We start from the raw sequence: 16,929 nt of genomic DNA, 5'->3' as shown, positions 1-16,929 counted from the left end.
CTCATGGGATCTGGAGTCATGGTCGACTTGGTATCTGAAGAGTATAATTTCTATGATGTTAAAATGACATAAAGAGTTAATATTGTGCCTCTTTTCCCCGACATTTTTTTGTTCACTTCAGATGACCATGACTTCAGATTCCTGGAGTCAATTTTACAGCTTCAAATTCCAGACGCTGCACTAGAGCTAAACTCACCATTCTCATTCACACTGACATTGAATCAACTCTTCCCACCATAATTACGGTATGTAAACAGTTAAGCAGTTGTTAAACTCGATAGGTAGTCTAGTATGTAAACAAATTTCTTAGTTACAAGTTTTAATATTATTCACCATGAACATTTATTATGATATAAAAAGTAATAACATTTTTAAAACAATGGTTAAGAAAGTTTAATACGAGGCCCAAGAGGTTTTATCGTATAATATGAACATACGAGTTGAAATATCTGCTCGTCGTGAATATGCTCCGTTATGAAACAGTTTCTCTTAGTTATAATTTAATATCATCCAGTTCATTCAAGTTGATTTTAAACTGATATTTAGATCTAAAACTGTAGATACGTTCATATTCATAAACCATCGTATTATAACAAACCCAAATATGACTAATTATAACATTTATATAACTAAACTCGACTGAGAGTTTTCTTACTATCCCTTGAATTTATTGTACATTGGGATATCCAAGCACAAAATTAATTATGTACACTCAACAATTATAATTAACATATAATCATCATAACATATACACATATATATTAACAGTTGTAAAACTGTTTTTGTTTTAGAACTACAGAAACATGGACACTAAATAACATGAGCCGGTTATAGTCTTGGAACCAAGAGGCAACGGTGTATAAACATACAACCTGCTTTTTCTTGAAATCAATAGAGAAATTTCTCCTAAGAAAGACATTTTTCGTCAGCCGCCCTACTTTTTGTGGAGGTCAAAATTTTTTTTTCCAAGTTTAAGAAAAATAAATAATTTTACTCTATGTTAATCTTACTTTAAAAATAACACTGTGGTTTGTATTTAGGAACAAACGTATAGTATTACGTGCATGTTTATTTGTTCGGTAAAATACACGTAATATAGACATGCCCGTAAAACTGCTGACAGAAACTATAACATATGAAGCACATGACACATATTACTGTTTACTTGTCTGGTTCGTCTACATATTAGCCAATGACAGCAACACAGTGAACAGCTGTGACAGCAGCGACATGACAGCAAGATGTTATGACGCCAACAGCTTGCTTCCGAAATGTATCGCTTATTGAGACCGACAACTCCTTGAAACTTACTCTCTAATTACAACTGCAGCTATTCTATTTCGTTGTGATCTCGAAACAACGATTTAATTTTGGAATCTATTAATGAAGAAATGTTGCCTAACACATGTGTAAACAAATTCAAATTACTATTTGATGATGATGAGGGATGAAGCTAACATAAACTGTCTTCTTACTTGTAAAGCGGTACTTAAATAAGAGCAAAATGAATCGTAACACAGACAGTAGGTGATTTCTTATTTGTTGTGTAGTTGGGTAACTGTATTGTTCTATGTAAAAGTAATATCATAATTTCCTTTTCAAATAGCAATATTTAGCTAACATTTTTAAGTGGTACAATAAATTGTGGGCTTGTAGGTATTAATGTTAAATTTAAAGCTCTTTAAGGTACCTTGAGACTGTGGCGCACCCAGAAATCTTCTCTGGGGGATATCCGGAACACCGGGGAATCGGGGGTATGGAAACCCCCTCCCATACTAGCCGGGGGTCTGGAGGCCCTCCCCGGGGAAATTTTTGAAATGCTAGGTCCTAACATCATTAAACATTGTACTACTGAACTAATAAAAGGCAACAAAGATCAGGTCAAAGTTCATAATGTTTACAGTAAAACCAATCTACGACCGATCACTTGGAGACGTTAATACAGGGATAGTTAAAATCTTCTGTAACTAATACTGTTTATATGAAGTGTATTAAACTAAAACAAGATTTAATCATAACATTAAATAATATTAAACAAAATAGTTAAGTTTAAATCACAAATCAAGAACAAAGCTAAATTTTTATTTCTACTCTCGAATCAAAAGGTACAGATATCCGAGTTTGAAAGTTGACCACAAATTAACTAATAGAGCTACAATAACGGCAGTTATATTACACTTTAACTTGTTTATTTCTGCGTTTCTACATATAGAAGTGTTGGCTGACAATACCTTCCAGTTTTTATATCGATAACAACGAAAAATACCGGTTTTTTGTGATTTTCAACCAAATGATTGAAAATTTAAACTGAATTCATAACTCGGAAACTTGTGATCCTATTAAGACCAAATTTTTATACAAGATAGATGCAAGTGTACTGTAATTATAATTGTTCTATGTAAAGTTAAGAATATTATCAAAACAATTTATATTAAAATAAAATCTTATCGGCATTGGTCACTGCGTGTAATTTTGTAAATCACTTATTAAAACCTTTATTTTTAACACAGATTAAATTGAGTAAGCTTTGTAATTTACCGTAACCAGTAACTTCTCGTTTTAACGCGCAATCGTCAGACTGCCCATGGCGGCGTTGCCTCTTAGTGACAACGAATGACAACAAGCTAACGAAAATCAAAACAAAATATTTAAGTGAGGAAGTTTACTTTCAGAATATTCAAAACAAAATAACATGTAGGAATATCGTTTCTCTGCATGCTCAGTGCCCTGTGTTTTAATCCCGTGATCCATCGACCTCTGACTTTTTCGTCAAATGATGAGTAATTACTGACGATTTAATCTCTGATCCCGGACAATTCAGATTGCCTGCTCTCTACAGGAAGAACCAGACCACTTGGGCCACTGATTGTAGCGGTATAGAAAGTGAAGATAGAAACCCCATCTAAACTGTACTCCTCCTCCCCCATTTTTGGACAGAGTTGGATTTTTAATTCCCAAAAATCTGTAAAGGGTATTTTTGGACGGTGGGGGATTGTTATGAGATATTTATAAATGTAAATTTGGCCGTGTGGTACCTCTTTTTAAATGTCTCTTAACAAAATTGTTGTAATGTGTTCAGTTTATTATCCTGTAAAGGTACAGAGCGTTAACTAATCGCCAAAAAACTGCTTTTTATTGTTAATTTATTGAACAACTTATGAAACTCAAGATGTTACCCATACTAGTTCAAGACCTACCCTTGCGAAAATAACTAAGTAAGTTCACTTTCCAATAAATTACAATACTTAAAAATTATTTATATATTGAAAATTTCTAAATGTTTGTAACTAAAAATATGAAATATAACCATATGGTTTTGCATTACACTAAATTTAAGGGAGTAAGAAAATAATGTGTATACTCAAACATTGGCTTCATCTCAAGCGATTTCGGTTCTGTATGAAAAAATAAAAATTTCAATTGATTTATTCCAGTTCTTTTCAAACAATCTTATCAAGACAATCAACACTTTCTAAACAATGTTCTTATTAAACTCTTAAAATTTTTGCAGGTCATCCTCATACGAAGTCCACTAGCCCAATTTCAATGTCTGTCCATGAGGATGGAAGGCAATTTACCTTATCTTCGTGCTCTTATGTTTTAAGCTTCACTGGAACTTGACCTTTGATTTTTGTTAGCTGATAAGGAGTACACTGCTCCTCTGGTAAAAATAATAGTAATGCAGATTTTGTCATGGTTATTAAACTTAACCTGGTGTACTAATTTTGAAACGGCCAATTCAGTAATGAACAAATAAATTATGTTTGATGTTTGTTATTTTTGCAACGATTTTAATACTCCGTTTCTGAAACTTGCTCACCGTCAAATTATGGTAATTTTCTTTCCTTAGCAATTTTATTTATTTTTATTTTAAAATGGCTTACACCAGTTCGAAGGCGTTTCATATTGTTCATGGGTTTGGGGGTGTTAACTAACTAACCTTCACTGCAGCAGCTGTTGTGTACGCTGAACGCTTTCCTGAAAATAATTACTACTCACGAAAGGTATTTAGAAGCTTAGCTTATCGTGTTCAAGAAACTGGAAGGGTACATTTTGATAAAAAGACAACAAAGGTAAGAAGATTGCGAGTTCAGTTAGAAGCGAAACATTTGCTGATGTTTTAGCGGTTGCTTAACAAAACCAAAAGAACTCAACCCAAAGAATAGCGGCTGCCTCTTGGTTGAATCAAACGACAGTTTTGATAATCCTTCAAGAAAACAGGATGCGCCCCTTCAATATATCGTTACATCACGAGCTTATCAAAGATGACTATATTCAATGTATCAACCTTTTTATGGGCCCAAGAGATAATGAATGAAGACCCTGACTTCTTTAATGATGTCCTTTGGTGTGATGAGGTGACATGAATCACTATAACAGGCGTTATTGGTCCTTCGAGAATTCGTGGTGTGACATAATTGGAAACAGAAAAATAGGTCCCCACTTCTTTAAAGGAAATTTAAATGGAGGTATGTACAATCATTGCTTTAACAATGCCTTGTCTAACCTAATAATGTTTCTTCCGAACGAAGTAAGACCAAAATATGGTTACATTAATTTTGTTCCCCCACATTATGCTGTCTCTTTTGGATAAATAGATAGGACGGGGTGCAGCAGTCGGTTATCCCATCCGTTCTTCAGATCCGACCTTTTAGGACTACTACATCTGGGTGGGTGAGGTTGAAATGTATGGTTTATGCTACAAGACCAACTACTAGAGAGGATATGACGGAAAGAATAAGAAATGCAGTAGCTTTCATTTCTCAAGAAGAAATACAGCGTTCAGTAGCCAGCTTAAGAGGGCGCGGGCGAGTGGAGCTTTACATCAGCAACATGGGAAACAGTTGGAGCACCTGTAAGATGTTGGAGGGCTTCATTAAGTATTTTCAGAGTATTAGTAGTATTCAACTATCCTATTACAATCTATTGCATGAATAAAATGTTTTAAATAATTAGAAACTGTTATTTTTGCCTACGGAACCGGAACCGCTGGAGATAAATCCAAAGACTAAATATAAATATTATTTGTTTTACTACCTTTAATTTGATAATGGAAACAATATGATCGTATTTAACATTGTTTTTGTTATAAACATTTTTATTTTCGAAATTTAAACAATATTTTAATGTCTAAATTTTTGGGATGTGGAGTTTTCAAGTTATTTTTAGGAAGGGTAGGTCCTCAAGTATTTTGGGTAACATTTGGAGTTTCATAAGTTGTAAAATAAAGTAACAATAAAAAACCTGTTACGGCTGATTCTTAAGATTTATTATTACCCAGTACATTTACAGCAAGATTAATTGAAAATATTTTTTTAATTGTTTGTGTCAAGAGGCTTTTACAATGAGGTACCATACGCCCCAACTTTACATTTACGAATTTCCCAAAAGCAACCCGCTACCCCAAAATACCACTTACAGATTTTTTTGAGGGGTTCAAAATTATTTTATCGAATTCTTTAGCTACAAAAAATGGGAGACCAGTTGAAACTAAATTTCTATCTTCACTTTTTACACCATTACAATCCATGGCCCAGATGGTCTGGTTTATCCTGTATATTATAGGCTCTAATAATCTGAAATCTGTTAATTTTATTTCTGAACCTCAGATCTTTGATCTGTGATATAAGTTCCTATCTAACCTTGACACTTCGAACCCCTTTACGCTGATCTTTGATTTTCTTATCTTTAATGTTCAGATTTCAGATACTCTAGTTAATTTAACATAATTAGAATTCTAATCTCCCTAATATTTTTATCCAAAAGACTGTGAGCTCAGACACGCTGATATTTTATTGTATTATATCTAATACTGTGATCTCTAATGGTTAGCTTCAAATATTCTGGTCTTCGATAGTTATCCCTAAAATAGTTTGATGTCTGATAATTTATATTCTTAGACCTGATTATTTCAGTTAATCCGAAGGCCTCATATCAAAATGACACAATTAAATTTTGGTGAGATAAAAAGAACGGTGCATTGTTTATTAAGATGAATTTCAATTGTTCAAAATCAATAAAGTATAAACCAGTTTTACTACTGGTTAAATTTAAAAACTGTACTTGCTTAAAGATAAGATTTTCAATTTGTTCTATTCTAAGAGAATCATTATAGGTTAAATACAATATTTTCCAATATATTACGAGTGTTGCCTTTAACTCTTGAATTTAATTTTCCTTCATGAATGAATTAATGTTTTTATTTCATAAAATACAAAATACTCGACATAAAAATCACAACTTGACATTTTTAAATTTAACATTCAATATGTTAGTACAATGTTGTGATGAACATTTTTGTTTATTTACAAGTATTTAATTATACATATTTACAAACACACAAACCTATTACCATAAAGTAATAAAGCTTAATACCATAGCGTAATACTGAAATAAAAATGCAGTCATTGATGATTTCGGTGGAGTGAAATCTACAACCTGAGAGAATGGCTTTTCATTATTCGTACCATTGATAAATGGTAGGAATTCAAACGATTCTTCCTTCCATTGGAATTAATGACATTCCGGCTTTTTCTATTAAAGTGAAGGCCATAATTCAAGTGGAGAGTTATTGAAAATGCCATATTCTGAAGTCTTCTGCTTCTCTTGCACAATTTACGTGGTCGCAAATGCTGTAATATAACCAAGTGGCACTCACACAGTCGCAAAATTTAAACTTATTTACTTATGCTCTAATAAACATGATATGTATTAAATATAATCTGTCAACAGTCAAATATTATTTGATGTATACAAAATTATTTTTTATTCGTGTAAGACACGATGTAACTTAATAGCTAACGGCATTTCCAATAATGCATGCGTGATCTATCTGTATGTGTTAAACACAAGGAAATATAAAAGTTGCAATAATTAGTATTAAAACTAATAATGGTGGAAAATGTTAAAACGTGCGCTTTTAGGTTATGCCATTTTGTATTTTTAAAGGAACGTGGCCGTGTTGTTTATGTAATATTCCACGAGTTTGAGATCGTGCATTACTATTTTTTAATATTACGAGATTATTAATTGTAGATCTTGACAATTTATTAATAAAACAATATATGTAAAGGTGAATTGTTACTTCTAAATATACCGTAAGAGGTGAAATCAAAAAAGTAGGATTGGTAAGGTAAGCCTAAATAAAAAATATATGTACTAAATCCAGTCCCAGAAACAATTTTAATTCATACACTAACTTGGTACAGAATATGTTAGTTTAATGTACATATAGATTTAGATATTATTAATTAGATTATGAACAATCGTCAAAAATTGAAAGGTGATAAATATTCGTTTACTCAAATTAGATGTTGATTCCTTGTTTTCATGAGGTAGTGCAGCTTTCCGATAAACTCTTTGTACCAAAAGAAGTGAATGTGTTGATACACGGTGATACCGTTCATATAAAACCCAGGATTAAAAGATAATATTTTATCATGTTATCCCATCATCGTTGATCAAACACAAAATACTCTGGCGCTTATCAATATTCTGGCGTGATCATCTATACATCATTTAACTTTTAGTTATTCATAGCAGCAGTATCCCTAGTTTACATATTGAATGCGTTTAATAGATGTTTTAAAGCTGGAATGTACGAGTACTGCATCGACCATGCCAAATTGTGAAAAGAGCGAAGCGGCATGGTTGTACACTACTCACCTTTGTTTATACCCCCCTGTGCTTCACCCCCCCTCGCCCGGGGCATGAGAGGGAGGAAGGTCGATACTAACCAGGAGCGGTGGGGGTGGGGGTCAAATGCCACTCTTCAGGCCCTGCAACCATTCAGCGTTTAACATTATGATGTAGCCGTTCTTTTCCCTTGTTGTTTAAAAATGTTTCGGCTAACATAACCAGGTAATCAAAACATGCCTTACGTTCCTTACTTTACATTATTTCGAGAACATGTTTATATAATCTATTCAAATTTACTTTTCACTTTACTACAAAGATTTCAATTCAAACTAATAATGTAAACAATTGTGAAAAAATACAAAGTGTTATGACGTGGATAGGGTGCGTACATGTGTAAAAGTAACCTAAGATAGAAAAGAGAAGGATAAGCAATTTTGTTTAGTAGGGGTAGTAGGTATATTAGTGTTAAAAATTGCTTTAGGACTTACCGGAAAACTGTATTTTCTTATACAATTTTTCAGTAATCTCTTCAGTTCAGAGGTTGAGAATAACTGTATTACAAACATATGTAGCCGAGTGACAAATTCGTTTAATGAACTTTGACATACCAGAAACATTAAATCGGCCCATAACTTAATCTGTTACTTTTTGGCCTCAAAGGCCAATTAAATACGTTAAAAAATGTACAATACCACGTTTTTGAAATCCGTCCTCTTCGTCAGTTGCGATGATAACTAGTACACTAAAAAAGAAGAAAAAGAAAAGAGATGAAACATACCCGAAAATGGCTTGGAGTCCAGGCAGGAGAAAATGAACCTGGAGGACTTGCCTCTGCACAGAATGAAAATTACCGTCACAAGTCACGAGCACAGGTATATCGCCCCTGCTGGTGTGACGCGTGATAGTGCTCTTGACTTCTCGTGCTTGTGACTTGTGATCGTGACTTGCATCCTATGCAACTCCTACAACTCCTACGTTCGTTTTCCCTGCTTAGACTCCAAGCACTTTTCGTATATTTTAAACCGCTTTTCTTTCATTTATTTCTTTCTTTTTATGTACTAAACCTTCGCACCTGACAAAGAGAATAGATTTCAATTCCTAAATCTCGAAATTTTGTGTTATACATTTTGTAACATATAACGATGGTAAATGTCCGAAATCCTATCAACCTTCCAAACCTTCCAACGTCAATAACAAACTTTAAAAAATCAATTAAATACATTTTTATTTAACATTTTAGCGGATTTTTAGATACCTAATGAAATCACAATCACCTCTAGCAATAGATCCCTAGATCCCGATGTTCGAATTCGTCCAAACTGTCTTAAGCAAGTAATAGTCATACCTCCGAACTCTTCGACTTGAAAGAGTGTTCAAACATATTGAATTCAACAAGGACAAAGTCAGCTCTTTGACGTGGCTTTCAAGACATTCCGTTGCTCTATACAGGTAGCATTAGCATTTAAAAACATATTTCCATTACCCAAACGCTCAGACCTGTTTGCTACCGAACTATCAAGAACCATTATAAAACCTTATGTGTCTAACACCCTCCTCCTCTATTCTAGCTTTACAAGAACCAAAACCCTTGGTAACCAGGACTGCATAATAGAAATTAAAATCTATTAAAGAAGCGGAGTGAGGGCTATAAAACGCATTCTACACTTAACCTCAAGTAAGTATATACTTTTTAATGAAGGATATCCATCGGTACACTTGAAATATATTCTGTACAGTAGAACCCGAAAACTATACAATAAAATATCACATAGATTCGACAAGCTTGGTGGAAATTTAAATTCGTGTTTTACGTGTAGTCTTCTCTTAAATTCAATCAGTTAAATTTGTTTGTATTTCAATATTCAGGCCCCAGTTCTGTAAGGCGAAACAATCAATGTTTGTTTGGGTTATTTTTTACTGTATTTTTTTACATTTTCAAAATATTTTTCTGTCTCCAAAATTTACAACATAGAGGTACCTTGTAGACTGAAAAAATATTTTAAACCGTTTTGATCACAAAAGCTAAATTTATAGTCATTTGAAGTAGGGATGTTGGGAAATTTTTAAACCAGGCAATAAGAATAAATCTGAAAACAGGATGTATATAAATTACGACTTCAGGCAATGGCGCGGTTTTTAATGAATTATGGTTCAAAAAAATTTAAAATGTTAAAACTAAATGTCCTTTCTTTCAGCCATCTTTCATATACGAGCAGCAAAATGTTTGCATTTTCAACATTTTACAATCTAGTCTGAAATACTGCTTTAAATGTCCATAACCCTTCGCTGAATAGTAAAAAGTGTACTTACCTTTTATTTTTAGACTATTTTTTATAAGTTGAAGGAATGCAACTATTTTTTTTAACCAAGGCTATTAAAAACCAATTATATCACCTTAACATTCAAGTTTGCACTCTAATATAATCGGGAAAAGGTTTGTTTCGTAAATTAATATTCTATAAATTAGTGAAAAAAATAACCAATAGAAGTGTAATTAATACTGAAGTAGGAAAATAACGGTTATTTCTTTGCCAAATGAGTGGATGAGAAGAATAGATGAAGTCAGCATGTCTGGCGGCCCGGGACCAGTTTCTGGCTCTCTTCCAGGGCATTCTTCGTATTGATAGCCTCGCCATTTGTTCTAATGTGGAATGTACATTGTAAACGTATAGAATATGCTTGAGTGATCGATTAGATTTCTTTTTAAAGTGCTCTTGTAGCAAGACAGTAAGTTTAAGAACCTAATAATACCAAATAGTATAGTAGAAAAAAATTTAAATAAGTTAAACTAAATTTTTTGCATGTCATGTGACCTGAAAGGCTAGTTACAGGTCGCTTACTATTGTAGCCAGACTAGTCGCTACTGTCTAAAAATCACCGAGAATTTTGTGATCTTTCAGTCCAGCAGCAGAATTCTGATTTGGTGCATCACATTACGTGTAACTTGCCTCTTTTCAAACTATTTTATTTGTTAAGTTGTTGGCTGAACTTTAAAGAATCGTATTTTCACTAAATAATTTAACATTCCAAAGCCGGGCTTACTAGGTTCTTATCGTATTTACGAAAAGGTAACATTTTATAGTTTTGCATTATTTTATGTAGAATTTTTCATCATTATTCCATCCCATTATCTCGAATTATAATGAATACATATCTAAAAGTTATACCTAAAATATATGAAAGCATTTATCATCAACCTCAGAGCGGACATTGTTTTGATTTAATTACATTGTATTTCGTGCCTGTATACGTCAAGTTTTAGGAGAGCTGGTTAAAAATAAACTCTTTATTATTAAAGAAATGTTTTTGTTTGACCTGCCGAAGCTATATAAACACCAGAGGAAATTGCCAGCGCAGGATGAGGGACTAAACGAGTTAACTGTTGACCGGTTTAGAGGTCCGTTCCTCTCCAATACCAATTATTAATTTCTTCCCCATAAAATTGGAAACGTGTTCTAATTTTTTTCTCATTACTCATTACAAGATACTGTTTTAATTATTATAAAAAATGGTAAAATATACCAAATAACTTTCTATATGATTCTTAATTTACCTACCAACTTAATATTATTACCACTTTACTATCAAGTTACTATTATTTTATTTGTCAATTTAATAACAATGAAATCTTAATATAGTAAGTCAATCGTAATAAATATATAGTGTCTACTTCCAAATTTAAACCCAATGTATTTAGTTTTAAACGGCATAAAGCGACATAAAAAATCGAGAGATTTGTTGTTGGTAAATTAATTTATATTACAGCAAAGTGATTTGAATGTGCCAGATGGTTGTGAATAGATTCGTAAATTAAATTAAAATAGGGATTCTACATAAAGTTTGATTAGTTATAGTTTCAATTGTAGCCTTACCCAACACTATTTATTAGCTATTTTATGAGTATTTCATTTATTAGGTTATCAATTTGTCAAAAATCTGATATTGTTTATTTTTAATTCATGATTACCTGAAAATAAATTTCAGTCAAGCTGTGCTAAAGTTGGTTCAATCAATGTTTATGTATTAATTGCATCCTGTATACAGAGTGATCCGTATCTCTTTGCACAGGTTCGTAGAGTTAGTGAAAGACAAACGTTCTTCAAAATATGAATTTGAATACCCTGTATAATATATTTCATATATATATTTAATACCCAGGTATATATATTCCCATATATCTAGCTTTTTGGATAATTCATAACAAAACTCATTATCCATCAATTATTCATATGACTGCGTTATAATTTTGAGATGTTCTACATGCGTTGAGCCCAACTCTAATGCTTGATTTAAAACATATCATTACTGGTTTAAAATTGCAGTTAATGTAAAATTGTTGTGTCAACGGGCGTAAAAGCTAAAGAGTCAAGCACACGTACGTATTTCACCTAGAATTAATAACATTTAATAAATGAGAGGTTAATTTAACTAAAGAAACGTAGCAAATAAATGTACTTTTACCGTTTGAGTAACTTTAAATCTTATGCATAATACATGGAAGGGAGCACAAAAAATATTATTTTATTCTTCACGAAATTCTAAAAAATTGAAACATCAAAATGTTGTATGTTTTTTATGTATTTTGTAGCTTTTTTACATATTCTCTTTCAAATTGGTTCTCGAGAATGGAAATAAAAATGTCGAAATGGCTGTCAATGTTTCAAAACCCTATGCAAAATCATAGTTTTGTAATATAAAAAGTTTATGAGTTATAAATATATGTTAATGTTAAGTGTTTTTCTAAGACCCGATGAATATATCTTAAAATAATATCCAAAAATAATCGGGAAAGTCTGAAAAGATATTATTATTTTACTTTTATTTTGTGTGTATATATAACCACAGATACGGTATTGTGTTACAATTTCGTTAGTGTGATCCAGTGTAATCTGCAGTGTAGATTAAAAATAAACCTCAACTTGGCTCTCTTGTTTCCTGTTGTAAGTATTATTACACGGACAAAGATAAAACTGTTATTTCCATCGCCGGTATAAATCAAATAGCGGAGCAACACTAACCCCAACAGAAACTCCGGCCAAACAGTTAATTCGTTTAATACTTCATCGCATCGTGTTCCTGCAACAATTTACTCAGCAGTTTATTTAATAAAGTTCAGCAAAAACGGCATCGCCTCCAGTTAATACGCCGTTTAAGCCGTATAATGCCCGCTTCAGGTTCTACTTTTAATAACCAGTGCAATCTAGCTTAAACCAGTTACCACTTTCATTTCAGAGTATTACCCTAAACACACGAAGAAGAAAATACTCAACGCAGATTTTTTTGTTCTCCAATGTGGGTACTTGGAAAACAATTGGTTTTAACCCCTTCATATTTTGATAATAGCACACAGGCAAGTCTAATATCATATTTTACTTTTATTTATGTTAGCTCATCCTCTTAAAAATAGGATATACGGAGTTTTCCAGTAAGAGCTGACTCAACCCATGTTGTTTGTTTAGATAACATGGTTGTTAGATACATGTATATGATTTTGCAGAGATTTTAATTATATGATCCCACAGCTGCAGAGGCAGCATAGATTTCAGGTAGTATGTCCACATTCTCCACGGGTTGGTGTCGGATCAGTTTTGAAGTAGTGTGGCACTACCACCTCCCTACCATCACTATCGTAAAGATTTCCAATCGCTTCCGTTTATGCAGGGCCGGCATTAGGTATGGGCGATCGATGTGGTCTCACCGAACACTTTGCTTAAGGGGGCCCTACACCGAATAAAGTATTTAAGTTTTAATTATATAATACTATTAGTTACCTGTGATTTCGCACGCAATTTCGTAGGGATTACACCTGTATGAGCACTTTCGTTTTGAGTAAATTATATTTCCGACGCCAATTTCGAGATTGCCTTGTTGTCTCGATCAAGAAAATATGTTAAAAAGTTGTTATTTCTGGTCAATTTAATTTATTCCGGTTTTAGTTTTTTTTCTTCCAGAGCTGATTTGCTCTCTCTCCATAAAGGAAATATATATATATACTATTTATATTAATTATAAATAGTTTGTATATATATATACACTATTTATAATTAATATACACAGCTCTGAGAAGCCTACTTTTGTCAAAATACAGCTTAGATTGATCTTTAAATGTATAGTAAAAGTTAGACTACATTGTCGCCTATATCCTAAGTGCTAGCAGTTACCCGCTACTTTACGTGAAATTTAGTAGATGTTGCGCGTTTATGAACACTGCTGGTTCTAGTCAATTATATTTCGCCAATGTTGCCTTGTTGCTACGATCAAGAAAATATGTAAAAAAGTTTTTATTTCTGGTCAATTTAATTTATTCCGGTTTTATATATATATTGTATATATTATTTATATATATATACTATTTATATATATATATATACTATTTATATTAATTATAAATAGTGTATGTATATATATTTATATATATACAGGGTTTTCATAAATGAATGGTGCAATTTTGAATGCTTATAAACAATTTGCTATGCAAGGTAGAAAAATATGGTTGGCACCTCTGAATTCTTCAGCTCAATTAGTTTTATTGCTCTAATGTCAATACGGTGTATTTTCAACAAGATGGTGCGCCACCCCATTATAATGACTTTGTTCGTAAAGCTTTGAATGACAAGTTTGGACAAAGATGGATAGGTCGAGGTGGCCCAATAGCATGGCCTCCTAGAAGCCCGGAATTGACTCCATGCGATTTTTTTTTTTTTTGTGGGGATACGTGAAAAACATTGTTTATTCTCAGAAGATCCGTCATTTAGCTCATTTAAAGGAAAGGATTTATGAGGCAGTATCATCGGTTACAAGAGACATACTGCACAGTGTATGGGCCGAGATCGACCATAGATTAGATGTCTGCAGAGCTATCGGTGGTGGACACATTGAAATGTACTAAATGTATCAGTATAAAATTGTTTTTAACGAGGATTCTAATGAAATAAATATTTTTAATGTACTTCGTACGGTTCTCTTTTTATTTTATGTTTAAATTGTACCATTCATTTATGAAAACCCCTGAGATCCGGGTTCGAGTCCCGGCGGAGCAAGTACTTTTTGCGATTCAATGTTTATTGAAATAAATTAAATTCGGCTATTGCCGTTTATACAAATTTAATGAATGTAAATAGAAGTCATTTGACAGGTATTTGGTCTTCCGATCATATGTTAGTTTGGTTATTTAAACACATATGTGAAAGAAACGGCCAAATACAAAATAATTGAATCGTAAAAAGTGAGGCTCTGTGGTGTAATGGTAGCACATTCACCTGGCAAGTGAGAGATCCGGGTTCGAGTCCCGGCGGAGCAAGTACTTTTTGCGATTCAATGTTTATTGAAATAAATTAAATTCGGCTATTGCCGTTTATACAAATTTAATGAATGTAAATAGAAGTCATTTGACAGGTATTTGGTCTTCCGATCATATGTTAGTTTGGTTATTTAAACACATATGTGAAAGAAACGGCCAAATACAAAATAATTGAATCGTAAAAAGTGAGGCTCTGTGGTGTAATGGTAGCACATTCACCTGGCAAGTGAGAGATCCGGGTTCGAGTCCCGGCGGAGCAAGTACTTTTTGCGATTCAATGTTTATTGAAATAAATTAAATTCGGCTATTGCCATTTATACAAATTTAATGAATGTAAATAGAAGTCATTTGACAGGTATTTGGTCTTCCGATCATATGTTAGTTTGGTTATTTAAACACATATGTGAAAGAAACGGCCAAATACAAAATAATTGAATCGTAAAAAGTGAGGCTCTGTGGTGTAATGGTAGCACATTCACCCGGCAAGTGAGAGATCCGGGTTCGAGTCCCGGCGGAGCAAGTACTTTTTGCGATTCAATGTTTATTGAAATAAATTAAATTCGGCTATTGCCATTTATACAGATTTAATGAATATATATATATATATATATACACTATTTATAATTAATATACACAGCTCTGAGAAGCCTACTTTTGTCAAAATACAGCTTAGATTGATCTTTAAATGTATAGCAAAAGTTAGACTATGTCGCCTATATCCTAAGTGCTAGCAGTTACCCGCTACTTTACGTGAAATTTAGTAGATGTTGCGCGTTTATGACCACTGCTGGTTCTAGTCAATTATATTTCGCCAATGTTGAGATTGCCTTGTTGCCACGATCAAGAAAATACGTCAAATAATTTATGATTATGGCCATTTTAATTTACTTTCTTCGTAGTATGTTCTTTTCCATAGTTGATTTTGTTTTGTTTCCTGATCAAGAAAATATATATCACAGATCAGAGAACCCTACTTCCGTCAAAATAAAAGTACAATTCTGACCATCTTTATTTTAGGACGTGTTTAAGGTAGATTAGTACTTACGTAATCTCTGAAATCTAAAATGGTGTGACCAATTATGGTTATTCTTTAGACAACTTAGTCGCTACAAATGTAAACAAATTCTAAATAGTAAACAATGTTTACACAGAACAGTTGATTACATTTGACAGGCCCATTCAATTAATATTACACAACTTTAGAGACCAAGAAAATGTTTTTGCTACTTTAAAGACCAGTGGGGCGTAGTCCGGGAGGATTTTTGAAATACAAATAGGCATATATTCACCCCAGAAACCGTAAGAATGTCCATGTAAAATTTCAGTACATTCGGTTGAGTAGTAACGTGAAAACGAAACAAACAAACAAAGATAATTTCGCACTTATAATATTAATTAGAATTAATAAAGAGAGTTTTTATAATCACAACGGCTACTATAACAGCAAGCAGTCTATATCAGCAGTCTATAAGCGGTTGTATACTAGCATATACGGAGTTAGTTGTAAGTGGCTATTTATCCGTCTTAATGAGAAACAAAATATTTTATAATCACAACGGCTACTATAACAGCAAGCAGTCTATATCAGCAGTCTATAAGCGGTTGTATACTAGCATATACGGAGTTAGTTGTAAGTGGCTATTTATCCGTCTTAATGAGAAACAAAATATTTTATAATGTGTTTTAAAACCACCCAAAATAATGTTTCGTGATATACAGTCAAAATCATAGTGGGTGGAAAGGGGGTGCAAGGTGGACGCCAAATTGGGAATCGCGCGGTACAAGTTTGCACCGGGCCCCGCACAAACAAAGGCCGGCCCTGCGTTTATATTGTGTCCGCACGAAGACTCCTGTGCAGTAGTGTTAGACATGTGTTTGGAATTTAAAAATTGATTGTTTTTTTATTGATATATTTCGGTTTCTATCCGAACATCTGTGCATATGACTTAACTACACGATTGTTTTGGCAAAGCGAATCATTATAATGTTGA

General features: G+C 32.9%; 2 non-coding genes across 2 annotated transcripts; both read left to right on the top strand.

The window, feature by feature from the left end:
- The first annotated feature begins 14,867 nt into the window (after window positions 1–14,867).
- On the top strand, window positions 14,868–14,938 carry Trnaa-ggc. The gene has a single exon. It is a non-coding gene; the product is annotated as a tRNA-Ala (tRNA).
- A 189-nt stretch (window positions 14,939–15,127) lies between these two features.
- Trnaa-ggc lies at window positions 15,128–15,198 on the top strand. The gene has a single exon. It is a non-coding gene; the product is annotated as a tRNA-Ala (tRNA).
- Window positions 15,199–16,929: the final 1,731 nt, after the last annotated feature.

This window comes from Homalodisca vitripennis, unplaced genomic scaffold, assembly GCF_021130785.1.
Source record: "Homalodisca vitripennis isolate AUS2020 unplaced genomic scaffold, UT_GWSS_2.1 ScUCBcl_2476;HRSCAF=7287, whole genome shotgun sequence".
NCBI classification, from domain to species: domain Eukaryota; kingdom Metazoa; phylum Arthropoda; class Insecta; order Hemiptera; family Cicadellidae; genus Homalodisca; species Homalodisca vitripennis.
This window is presented reverse-complemented; position numbering and strand designations above follow the sequence as displayed.